This window comes from Bubalus bubalis, chromosome 13 (genome assembly GCF_019923935.1).
Source record: "Bubalus bubalis isolate 160015118507 breed Murrah chromosome 13, NDDB_SH_1, whole genome shotgun sequence".
NCBI lineage: Eukaryota > Metazoa > Chordata > Mammalia > Artiodactyla > Bovidae > Bubalus > Bubalus bubalis.
Window position 1 is genome coordinate 54,984,233 of NC_059169.1, and position 14,299 is coordinate 54,998,531.

Below are 14,299 nucleotides of genomic sequence, written 5' to 3' on the forward strand. Positions count from 1 at the left end.
AGAGAGGTTAAATAACTCATCCAAGATCATATTATTAAATCTGGTGTCAGGTGGGTCTACCTGACACCAGATTTCAGTCTCTGCTGACATTGAGAGCTCTGTTCCTACTGGTGTTAAGCTAGGATGTTTGTTTCTATTAATATATGAGTCTCCTCCACACCTGGACTTGGGCAGGTGAGCAACTGAAATGCTGTATTTTTCTGTGTTTATCCATTCAAAATGTCTTTTCCAAGCACCTAGTTCCAGGTCTTATGTTTGCAACAAAAAACTAAGCACTGTTCTTGGCCAGAGGAATGTTTAATCTAATTAGAGAAGAAATCTCATGAATTACAAAAATAAAGGGGTAAAACACTGCTATGTATCAAGTGCTGTTAAAAAGAATATGGAATTGCAGAGAAGGAATGAATCTGCTGCCACTGTGATGAGTGTGGTAGGAGGTGGAGGAGGGGCCCAGATCCGTGAAAGTGGGCAGAAGTCAGTGTCCCCACAGTCAAAGGGAGTAGAACCCAGCTCCTCTTTCAAAAATTCACATCCTGAGACAGCAGTCCCCTGACTTGCCTTTGATGGCTCATATCCATTAAACCACCTCGTCCTGCCCATGTTTTTCATGTCATGCCCTCTTTTTTAGTTCCTGTATTCTGTGCTAAGTTCTTAGCAGCAGACACAGAAAAGGAGACATCCAGCTAAATGATTCATATTTGGTGTATAAGATGGGCTGGGTCATTGTTGGAATCAAGATTTTTGATGAATACAAGAAACAGAGCTAGAAAACAGTATTTAAGCAAGTATTTGAAAGATGCCCATTTCATGGGGTTTTTCAAATTTTGACTCTACTGAGGTATAACCGACTTATAAAATCATAAGATATTTAAAGTATATATCGTAGGGATCTGATATATGTATACATTGTGAAAGGACTCCCCATCTAGTTAATTAACACAGCCATCATCTCCCATATATATCTTCTTTTTTAGATGAGAGCATTTGAATTCTACTCTCTTAGCAAATTTCCATTATGCAATACCATGTAGTGTTGACAGCTAAATAAAGAATTATTTGACTCAAGAAACAATGGAGTTGGGTTGGGTTGGACACTTTGGTGAGAACCAAGATTCTATGAAGATAAAAATAAAGCCAAAAATTTTATTAAGACAGTAACTCTGCATCTTTTCTAAGGCACAAATAGACAATGGAAACCTTAAAGTTGTCATTCACTGCATGATTCTAATAATTTAACCTTGAAAATTTAAAGCAATATCAGATAGTCTGCCACAGAGTGCAAAGGAAAAAAGAAATGTCTTAATACACACAGGAAATGAAAAAATTTTATTGCACCTGGATTTAACTTCAATAAATGCTTTTTAACTTTCTCCAAAATGACATTGGTCATTTGACTAGAAGGAATGCTGAGGGGAAATCTTAATAGAGATAATTTTAAAGGCTTAGGAGAAAAAGATGGTGCCAAAAAGATGTTAATGAAAATGGGGTTACAACTGACATTAACTTTTCTTTATACTCAGTTTTTCAAAATTTCTACAATGTATGTGAACTGGTATCACAATCATAATTACCATATACGTTAAAAACAATGGGAATACAAAAGGAAAAGATATGCTTGTTCACTGCAAGATAAATGAATCTGCTTTCAAAAAGTTTCCAGATGTACAACTCTTCTGTCTGAATTTCTTGGCCAAAATATTCTGGCCATTTTTAAAAGAAAAAAAATCACAAATTAATAACGATAAATTGCCTAGAGGTAGATTTTCATGAAAGTGAACTCACAACAGCAGCATATTTATTGCCTTGCATTGGCAGTTTAACAGGGGCACACCTGGTACTGAAACGCATACTATTTACGCTGTCTGAGCACATCTGGTCTTATCTTACCAAATAACACAGATTCAGGTGAAACTGGGGAAGCCCTCATGTCTGTGGGTTTCTGGTATAAAAACTTTCTAAACAGCAAAACACACAAGAGATACAGGAACACCTACAGAAAAACACATTCAATCATGGGGAAATTTCACTAGGTATGTGTCAGATCATGGGAAAATCTGGAGACTGACAAGCTCGATTAAAGCCACACTTGCTTCAGAATAATGACAGTTTTAAAATGAAAGAGAGAAAAATAAACTTATAAGTACATTCTAAGAGCATATGAGCAGACAGCTTTAAAATTTCAGTTCCTACAGAACCATACCCTTATTCATGTGTGCATCTATTTGTGAACCAAAATTTTTTATTTAGACACTCATGTGCCAACCTCTGAGAAGCCTGGTGGGTGACAGGTGAGTGAAGAGAATCATCTCGGAGCTTCAGGTCAGTGGGGAGCAGACAACATGCTAAGACCTGGCATGTGCTCTACGGGGGGTCCTGATACTTCAGAGAAGCCCCCAAAGGAGAGCGATCAGGTACCCACCATGGATTCCTACTAATCCGTAATGCAGCTCCTATGATTAAATCAATCAGTCACAAACTCCACTCCACAAGCAGCTAAACAGAGGTGTGGTGGATGAGCCAGCTGGGCGAGGCCTTAGCCTCCTGCACGCGCGCTGGTTCAACTGAAGTGTGTTGTGTGTGTGCTCGGTCGTATCCAACTCTTTGAGACCCCATGGACTGTAGCCCGCCAGGCTCCTCTGTCTGTGGGATTCTCCAGACAAGAATACTGCAATGGGTTGCCATGCCCTCCTCCAGGGGATCTTCCTGATCCAGGGATTGAACCCAGGTCTCCTGCATTGTAGGCAGATACTTTACTGTCTGAGCCACCAAGTGAGCACCCAATAATAATAATGTTCAATGAATGAACTGTTAGATAAGGGAGCTGAGGTCTTCAAATTGCTTCTCACTGCCTCTCTTTAAGAGAGTCAACAAAATTTTCCTGTCTGGGAAAACATGTGTGATAAAAGGAAGCTATTTTTTTAAATGTCTAAAATTTGCCTTGGAAATGATTTTTAAATGTTCAGGCAGTTTGAGAATCATGAAAAACTGTAAGTAATTTAAATTATTGAAATTACAGATTTTGTAAACATGATGGGAAACACTGACCCGGATATTGTAGATACCACCACACAGCACTCCCTTCCCTTCCATCTGTTCTGAATCTGGAGTCTTTACTCAGGATAGAATACTCCAGGAATCACTAGAAACATCTTGTTGACACTTACTCAGAACTTTCTCCCCTCTTTAGCATGATCTTATTTCATAAAGCAAGGATAAAATATTCCAATAAAGCACATCTCTAATTTAATATTAATAGGAAAATGATTTCTCTTTAAAAGGTTATTTTTAAAGGGTTGAAACAATTTATTCCTTAAAGCAAAGAATTATCTGTATAATTTATTTTAGAGATGCTTTTCTATCTCACATGGAATAATTACCTAACTTAACCATTTGTGAGCTCCATATTCTTAAGGATATAGAATTAAGACATGATTACTGCTACCAGTAAACTTACAACCCAGCAAGGTAAACACATAAAACAAAACAATATACTAGAAGTAGCTAAACGAATCTTGAAATATATTAGATGGCATACACCAATCAAGTCACATGATGCAATAATTAATAAATGGCTCAGAGAATAGACCCTCAAAAAGGACTAGAGGAATCCAAGAAGACTGCACAGAGGTGTCAGCCAGGGAAGACTTGAAGAGAGAGGGTTTTGACTGACTTTGACTAAAAGTCAGTACAGATAAATGGAAATTTCCTACAACACTCTATTGCCCTTTCCATCTCCATCTAATCTGAGAAACATTAAACAAGGTATTCCATGCAAAACTGGAATTCTAGAGAGAACATATAAATATATATCACAGGCATCTATATAGTACATACCAGAAGGATATATGTGTGTGTAATATCAGATCAGGGGCTTCCCTGGTGGCTCAATGGTAAAGAATCTGCCTGCCAATGCAGAAGACATGGGTTCGATCCCTGGGTCTGGAAGATCCCATGGAGGAGGAAATGGCAACCCACTCCAGTATTCTTGCCTGGAGAATCCCATGGACAGAGGAGCCTGGCGGGCTACAGTCCATGGGGTTGCAAAGAGTCAGACACAACTGAGAGACTACAAAACAACAAAACATCAGATAGATACATATCATATCTGATGGATGTATTTCATGCAATATATACATATATGTATCATTTCATATCAAACAGAGGGACCCAAATCCTATCTATGAACAATGATGCTAACCCTACCTACATTCCTGACCCTCAGAGCTTTCTTTCCCCAAAAAATCCCTCAAAGGAAGGGGCTTCAGAGCCACAGTCTCACTCCTAAGAGGTAACATCACCCCACAACCAGCTGAGGAAGCACCAGGATGTGAGTTGTCCCACAGCAGGTTTGCCTGAGCCCACCGTCTGGGGAGTTCTCTGCGTGTTTACTAGTCAGGAGGCTCTTTAGTTCTCCAGTTGGTACCATCAAGTCACCAGCCTTTCAGCCTCACTTACCACAGTTGATAACCCCCTTATCCATGAGAAGCCACATTTATGAGGCTCTAAACATGGATCACCCTGTGTTCTCTTCCCATCTTCTTCCCATTTCAATGGGGACACCTTCTCACCACGCATTTCTTTCTCTTCTTCGTCTCCCCAACTCTAAATACTATTGTGACCCAGAACTGAGTCTTCCAGACTCCTCTCTCCAACTGCACCTCTGTTCCTTCAGTATCTTCCTCAGGGTCATGGCTTAAATCCCAACTTCCATCTTCATATCCCCAGCCTGGAGCCTCCCTCCTCAGTTCTTGATGCAGACATCTGCTCATGGGATGTGTCAGCTTGATGTCTTAAAGAGGATTCAAATTTCACAAGTCTAGCACTAGACTCGTCACCAACTGCTTGAACCTCTTTTCCAGCCATCCCTTCCAAATCAGTCCTCAGGACCATCATTCACCATTTGTTTGAGGCAAAGTGTGAAGTTATCTCAAACTTGGCTCTTTTTCTTACCTCGTATCCAATCCATCGCCAGAGGTGTTGACCCTGGGCAGCCCTCCACACTGACCTGCCCAGGCTGTGGTCACCTCCCACCCGGCTATTGCAGTAAAGGCCTGTCATGTCACCCCAATCGCTACGATCTACTCACTGAGCAGCTTATACAACAGGCATTTACATCTCACAGGCTGGAGGCTGGGCGTCCAAGATCAAAGTGTCTGCAGGTTTGGTTTCTCCTGCACTCTCTCCTTGCCTTGAAGATGGCCCACCTCCCTGCTCTCCTTAAGCGGTCTTTTCTGCTTTTCCTCACCCTACTAGTGTCTTTCATGTGTCCTGATCCCTTCTTATAAGGACACCAATTAGACTGGATTAGGGCGCCACCCTAACAACCTCATTTAACTTTAATTACCTCTTTAAAGGTCATTCAAGTCTTTAAATATAGTTACACTTGCAGTTGGTGCTTCAGTGTATGAATCTGGGGAGGCAACATTCCATTATGGTATCATTCAGTGGTTTCCCATCTCACACAGGAAACAAGCCAGCATCTTTTCAGTAGCCCGAGAGACAGCATGTGGCATGGCCACCCTGTGGCTAGTCTTACTCCAGCTCCAGCACGCAAGCAAATCAGCTTGTTTGCCATTCGTGGAAGAACAGGCACCCTCTTTACTTGTGATTCCCTCCTTGGAAGGGTCTTTCTCTCCCTGTCACAGGGTTCTTAGGTCTTTGCTGAAGCATCTCTTCTCCAGGAGACCTTCCTGCCTAATTTACAGCTTCACCTTGAACACCACGACCCCCCTCTCCCACTTTATTTTCCATCAGGACACCTGTCATCATCTCTCCCAGTGTTGACATGACATATATTTTACGTATTTATGGGTATTTGTCTGACACCAAGCTTCCTAGTGGTTGAGGTCTTTGTTTTATTCAATGCTGGTTCTCCATCATCTTGAACAGGAACAAACATTCTCCGATCAAGGTGACAGAAATTCATGACTGTTTTCAAGGGTATAATGCTGATCAGAACTATCAACTATTTCTAGAACTTATTTGATCTTGGCCAATAAGCAACCTCTACTTTCTCTAGTTAATAATAAACTCGTACTGGTTTTGAGATCTCTTTCTGGTGACTGACTCTGCACAGCTACCCCAAATCCATTATTATTTCTTGTTTCTTTGCTTGTATACTTAGAACATGCTGAAATCAGCACATACAAATTCATAAATTCAGACCAGTCCCTGGTTTATTGAGGTGTTAACATAAACCATAATCCTGCAAAGAGTTAGAAATTTTAGATGAAAGAAGAGAACATTTATTGAGCACCCACTTTGAAAATGTATGATTTCATTGAATCCTTACTACAAGCCTGACTTCCCGTGGCTCAGATGGTAAAGTGTCTGCCTACAATGTGGGAGACCTGGGTTCAATCCCTGGGTCAAGAAGATTTCCTGGAAAAGGAAATGGCAACCCACTCCAGTATTCTTGCCTGGAGAATCCCATGGACGGAGAAGCCTGGTAAGCTACAGTGCATGGGGTCCCAAAGAGTCGAATACAACCGAGCGACTTCACTTTCAATACCTTTACTATAAGCCTCTGTTACCACTGTTATTAAGTCTGTTGATACTCGTTAAATCTATTCATACTGTATTGTCTATTGATACTGGATTAAGTCTACTGATAGTGTTATTAATTCTACTGATACTATATTGGCTACTGATGTTGTTAGTAAGTCTAGTGATACTGTATTGTCTATTGATGTTGTTATCAAGTCTATTGATACTCTATTAAGTCCACTGATCTGATTGTCTCCTCCCACACATCAGAGCCAATACAGTTCCCTGAATATATAACAAAAATCTACCTTTTTTTTCCTCCTGAATATGCAGAGTTAATTCTCAACTCTTAAGGATTTTATATAACAAGAAGCTTATCTTCTCCACTGAGCTAACAACATTCTCCTGCTGGACACCCTGTGCCTGTTCTCACATGTGGAACCCCGGATACAGCCTTGATCTCAGAGGCTTGGAATATGCAGGAGCCAGGAGGGAGGAAAGGTATTGTCTTCAGCAATTCTCCAAATACAGCATAATGTACTCTGTAAGAGTCTGGACTCCTGAGTGCAAAGCCCGGGTTGTCCATTGACTTGCTGTACATCTTGGGGAAGATACTTCACTTTTCTGTTAAATGGGAAGGATGACAACAAATACATTGACAGCATTCATAGAGATGTTATGCCCACAGCCTGTAACAGCTTCAGTAATGTAAGCTATTGATCTGCAACTTGCTTTTTTCATTTGTACCAGCAGTCACATGTTTCCCCTGATGATAAACATTTAATTTCTGATCTCTTGCTTTAACAATGCAAGTCAAACATCCTCATACATATTTCCAGAGGCTTATGTGAAAATTAGTCTAGGATATATACAGAGAACAGAGTTTGGCAAATGTTCATCTCCAATTTGTCTGGATATCACAAAATTGTTCTCTAATGCATTTGTACGGACTTTTACTTCCGTCCCCCAACACAGCAGTGAATGATACCCTCCCGTCATCTGATTGTCAGGCTTGATTGAGTGTGGCCTTCTGATGTGTGTGAGATGACCTCATGAGATACTCTGTTTTCATTTCCCTGATGGTTAATAAGGTTGGATATCTTTTCATCGTGTCGACCTTTCAGATTTCCTTTTCGGCTGATTGCTTATTCACAATCATTTCTACTACATTTTATTGATCAAGGTAATTCATAAAACCAACTTTGATTTGAGGGTAGGAGAAATAGAGTCCACTGCTTAAACAGACAGAACATCACACCGCACAGTGCATTTATCAGTTCTGTGGCTTGCTTTTTGTAACTGTTTTAGTTAATTTTACTGGAATTATCTATCATTCCCAAATAACATCTTCACCCATTTAGATTATTACAGAATATTGAGGAGAGTTTCTTGAGCTATATAGTACATCCTGAATGTAAAGAGAATTTGAAAAAGGATAGATGTATATGTATAACTGAATCACTTTGCTGTGATTTATGCATCACAGATGTCGCTTCCCAGCGTGTGGCTGATCTTTTCACACTTCACAGTGTCTTCTGACTCATAGACATTTTCAGTGTTAACATAGTCAAATTTACTGTCTTTGTCTCATGAACTGTGATTTCTGTGTCTCTTTTAAGAAAATCTGTGCTCTCCAAAAGTCATATTCTGCTGTTTCTCCAAATGCCTTAAATTTTAGTATCTACATTTGGGTCATAAACCATTTGGTATTTATTTTAGTACCTCATTTGGGGTAAGAATAGAATTTAATTTTACTTTTTTTCATGTAACAAGCCAATTGCCCCAGCAGAGTTTGTTAAAGAGTCTAGATTCCTCTATTTTTTTGTAATATCCTTCTGCTGTATAATAAGTTTCCTTATATTTATGGTTGCATTCAAGTCCTCTCTAGCTAGAATACAACACTGTTTTAACAACTGAATAAGTTAAGACTGAACATTTGATTTGATACACCTTCATTTTTTTCTCCTTTAACTTTTCCTGACTATTAATGTTCTCTGCTTTCTCATTCAAATTACAACTGGTTTGTCGAGTTCCACTTATTAGTATCTTGGATGTTATTATATCAAATTTTAAAATTTAATTACATTGTAATCAATGCAAAAATCTCATCGGGAATTTTTTTCTTATAGACTGAAAAGATGATTCTAAAATTAATATGAAACCATCTAGTGTGTAGGAATCTTGTATATCCAAAGCAGTCTTTGAAAAGAATTAAGTCGAAGGACTTATACTACTTGATTTCAAGACTTATTATAAAGCTGTAGTAATCAGGATTAGTGATGCTGGCATGAAGACTGACACATCAATGAAACAGAAAAAAATCCTGGAAGTAAACTCACATCTGTGCTGATGTTTGATTACCAGCAAAGTCAGCAAAGCAACAACTGAGAGGGGAACCTTTTCAAAAGGAATTGTGGGAACAATTGGACATCCATCTAGGAAAACAGACCATAACACTCTCCTCAAACCAAACACAAGCATAACTCAGCCTGGATTACAGACCTACATTTAAATGCCAGAACAATAAAGCTTCTAGAAGTTACAGGGTCCAAGTTAGGTCTCGGAATATCTGTACCAGTCCTTAACTAATTTAACAAGAAAGAGCCGAGCAATAGCAAATTGTTTCATAGCCCTGTTCCCATGAACAGCACAAAATTTTCTCTAAAACACTACACACTCCAAAACTAATATATTCAACAGTTAAATCTAATCATACTCAATATACTTCTACCTTACTTTGTATCAGTGCGTAAAATCCTAAAAAGATTCTTTTAAAAACTCCTTATGGGAAATCTATCACCACCTCATTTCCTGATGCTCCAAAGTGAGCTGTTTAACTCAGCGTTAAGAAATTTCCCACATCTTTCTTTTTGTTTTCCTTCTCCTAGCTGGCACAATTTTTGATATGTAGTAGGTACTACTTTGTTTAATTTCATTTAATTGAAGATATAAAATCAACGTTTAAATGTTCATAAAAATTTATGAAGGAAACATTTCTTTAAATTACTAAAGCTGAAGCCAATAAAATGACAGTAAAATTCTAAAATACCTATTTTCTTTCATCCAAAAAATCCCTATTCTTCTGTTGCAGATTAGCTCAAAGAACTTAAAACATTTTTTTTCAAAACCAACAAAGAACAAAAGGGTAAATTTTTAAAACACAATTCAGGAGTTTGAGCAGATTCAGAATTTTCTCGTCATTAAAGGTAATGAAACTTTGACGGTATAGCTTTAATATTCGGAGAAGGCAATGGCATCCCACTCCAGTACTCTTGCCTGGAAAATCCCGTGGATGGAGGAGTCTGGTAGGCTGCAGTCCATGGGGTCTCGAAGAGTCAGACACAACTGAGCGACTTCACTTTCACTTTTCACTTTCATGCATTGGAGAAGGAAATGGCAACCCATTCCAGTGTTCTTGCATAGAGAATCCCAGGGACAGGGGGGCCTGGTGGGCTGCCATCTCTGGGGTCGCACAGAGTCGGACACAACTGAAGCGACTCAGCAGCAGCATTCTTCTTCAAATGTGTTCATAACTATTCATGGTGAAGCAGTTTTAGGTTCACTGAATTTACATGCTGCATATTACAGAGCATGACAGCTTTGAAATTCCATAGGCAAGAAACTTGTGACTTCCAATTTATTGTTATGCTGTAAATTTATAGATATGTAATAGATATTTTCATCTACAAAGATTACAATTGCAGTAAGAAGCATGATAACCATTTCATTTCTGCCATGTTTAGCACCAGTTTCTGAATGAGCACATCCAATCACGTTGCTATCTATTCCTTAAATATTTTAGGACCTTTCATGTTTGTTCCAGTATGCTAAGCCATGCAACTCTAAATTTCTAGTGCCGTCCAGAGGCTGCAAAACTTTAACATATTTTTGAAATCAATTATTAGAACACAAAGGTGTCTGAAGGAGAATCTGACACAGCAACTGTGGAGCTATTTTATTCATGGGACTTTTTTGAGAATCTTATAAAGATTACAGACACTGTCAGAACAAATGCATACTTTCACAAAATTTTGCTTACAACTTTAGGAATTTCAAAGAATACTGAAGTCTGATTCTTGGATCCCAGATTAAGAATCTTCACCTAGTCTAGTCCCCTTGAGTAAGTGAGTATATGTGTGCTTAGTCATGTCCGACTCCTTGCAACCCCATGAACTGTAGCCTGCCAGGCTCCTCTGTTCATGGGATTTTCTAGGCAAGAATACTGGAGTGGATTGCCATTCTCTTCAGAGGATCTTCCCAACCCCATGTGCTGTGCTGTACTTAGTCACTCAGTCATGTCTGACTCTTTGTGACTCTACGGTCTGTAGCCCGCCAGGTTCCTCTGTCCTTGACGATTCTCCAGGCAAGAATGCTGGAGTGGTTCGCTATGCCCTCCCCCAGGGGATTTTTCCGATTCAGGGATCAAATCCAGGTCTCCTGCATTGCAGGCAGATTCTTTACCATCTGAGCCACCAGGGAAGCCCCTTCCCAACCTATACTGGGAGCCAAAGCCCAGCACTGTGGGCCAGGACTCAGCACTTCAGTGGCCCAGCCAGTCTAAAACTCAAGCTTTTGCTGTCTGAGTTCATTACTATTTTTCTGCACAGTACTCAAATTCAAAAGAGGTAACTAGGAACAAAACACAGGATAACAATTCAAAGTTCTTATTAGATATGAAATAAAGTCTGAACAAGACAAACAAGTAGGTATAGTACTCTAGCATAATATGTTTAGTGGTAGAAAATAATCATAGCAAGCCATCAAAAATGACATCTTAGGGACTTGCCTGGTGGCCCAATGGTCAAGATTCCACCTACCAATGCAGGAGATAAGGGTTCAGTCCCTGGTGCAGGAAGATCCCACATGCCATGAGGCAACTAAGCCTGCGTGCCACAACGAGAGAGAAGCTTGGATGCCGCAACTAGAGACGCCCATGTGCTGCAGCTAAGACCCAACCAGCCAAATAGATTAAATAAATAAAAGTGACAGCCTAGACATGAGTGGTCAAAGTACATCCCACACAGTGAGCACAGATAATCAATATAAAGTGATTGCTGGAAGGAAGGAGGGGGAAGGGCAGAGATAAGGCGGGAAGTCAAGGAGGGAAGGGGAGAGAAATGTGTTTACCAGCACATAATTAAACATTCATCTAAAACGTCGTGCTTCTGCTAAGGTTAACACTGTCTTATTCGTCCAGTTAAGTGAAAATGTGACCATGATATGGTGCTTCCCTGATGGCTCAGCAGGTAAAGAATCTGCCAACAACGCAGGAGATACACGGATTTGATCCCTGGGTCAGGAAGATCCCCTGGATGAGGAAATGGCAACCCACTCCAGTATTCTTGCCTGAAAAATCTCATGGACAGAGGAGGCTGGTGGGCTACAGTCCATGGGGTGGCAAAGAGTTGGACATGACTGAGCAACTAAGCATGCACGTCATGTGACAATACAAAAGACTGCTATTAAGTAGTTATCAAAGGAAAAATATTATCTCAGTTTTTTTTTTAACCTTGGAGTAAGATGGATCCTGCTAAGATGGTGCTTTGTTCAGAGAAGGAGCAGGTGGGGTGGAAGAGCCTGGGAGATGGCGGGAGCTAAGATTTCAGAAGAAAGCAGAAGCCACTCTGCACACAGAGGAAGATGTGTTTAGAACCCCTCATAGAGGGAAGGACAGAGATGGGAAAGAGGACAGGGTGCAGAGCGGGCAGGTAGCAGGAGGGCTCTGCTCTGGGAATGTACTGGAAAAGGGAAGGACTAATCTGATTCCACTTCTCACCTGTTTCTTTTGCTTTAACACTGTGCTCGGTTGCCCGTGCTGAGTCACATTGGCTTTGCACCTTTTGTAAAAGAATGCTGCCCAGAGCCTGAAATACACAGGGGAGTCTGTTCTCAGGGCTCTGACCTTTAAGGGTCCATCCACACAGAGATAAAAAGTTGCAGAACAGACAAGAGCACTTGTTTTATTGGAAGTTTATAGAAACATCATGACCTGACCTAACTGCACAGCTGCAAGAACAAAGGATTGCTACACCAAAACGTCTGCAACAGAAAACTACCCCCCTTCCTCACCTTGCCCTTTAAAAATGTTTTGCTGAAACCCTTCAGAGAGTTTGAAGTTTGGGGAGCACAAGCCACCCATCTCCTTGCATGACCCTGCAATGACTCTTTCTCTGCTCCAAACTCTAATTTTTTGATTTGTTTGACCTCACAGTGCAATGGGCACATGAACGTGCTGTTGAGAATATGAACTCAGTAACAGTATCTCTTTCTCAGAACCCCCAAATCTTGAGATTGGTCTAAAACTCAAAGAATGCCTAATAGGAGTGGTCAATTTATGGAAGACACTGAATGACCTAAACACTTTCTTTAGGGGCACCCCACTCCAGTACTTTTGCCTAGAAACTCCCATGGATGGAGGAGCCTGGTAGGCTGCAGTCCATGGGGTCACTAGAGTCGGACACAACTGAGAGACTTCACTTTCACTTTTCACTTTCATGCATTGGAGAAGGAGATGGCAACCCACTCCAGTGTTCTTGCCTGGAGAATCCCAGGTACGGAGGAGCCTGGGGGGCTGCCGTCTATGGGGTCACACAGAGTCAGACACGACTGAAGTGACTTGGCAGCAGCAGCAGCAGCAGGGGCCAAAACAAAGCTGCTAGCTCTAGCTCAGAGGTTAAAGCGTCTGCCTGCAGTGCAAGAGACCTAAGTTCAATCCCTGGATCGGGAAGATCCCCTGGAGAAGGAAATGGCAACCCACTCCAGTATTCTTGCCTGGAGAATCCCATGGACCGAGGAGCCTGGTGGGCTACAGTCCACGGGGTCACAAAGAGTCGGACAAGACTGAGCGACTTCACTTCACTTCACTTCAACTCTAAGAAAACTCTTTCTGACAATAGAATGTATGTCCAAAGAAGATTATCGACTCTTCTCTGGAAATGTTAATGCTGAATTAGTTATCCAAGAGATTGAAATGACATAGGTATAAAACCAACTGAACTGAAGTTCAATCAACTAACTGAAGTTACCAAAGTCTGCTAAATATCTTCTTTAGTATCTTTTAACTCAATTTTTATGTTTCCATGATTTGCTTTCTTCAATAGTCCACATGTTTTAATATATTAGACACCATTAGAAATAAGAATTTCAGGTACTGAATTTAAATATATCTGTGAAATTCACTCATGCACATGGATTTCATTAAGTTCGGTGAAGCAAATAAAGTCTGTTGTTATGAAGAGGACCTTTGACAGCTCATAATTACATAAAAATAAATGCATCAGTTGAGGAGTAGAACAAAATTAAGATGTCAGCATTGATGAATCTCATAACTAAAATTTTAAGAAGCACTTTAAAACTCAGTAACTTTTCCCTATTTTGTGTGGCTACATTAAAGTGGTAACAATTAATTTTGAAGCAACTTGACAGTAATTATTTAACCCAACACATCATGGAAGGTAATTTTTAGAAATGATGGACTAAAATACATTAAATCTGCTTAGCTAATTAAACCATGAAAGACTAAGATTGGAATTGCAACGAGAATTCAATTTAATTCAAAACCTGAACAAAATTTATAGATTAGAAGTAAATGATTGGTTCTAACACTTGTAAGTAAGGATAACAATACTAAAACAAAAACAAGCTCCAGGTCAAAACACTAGTAAGAGGCATCTTTGGCAGTGGTAGCAGCAAGATTCTTTTTGGTAAATACTGGTAGCCAACAATAGTTAGGACAGATATATGTCCAGGCTTCACTTAAAAGCTAGTCTCAGATCAAAACCCACCAGACATGGTAGGTATTGCATTGAATCTG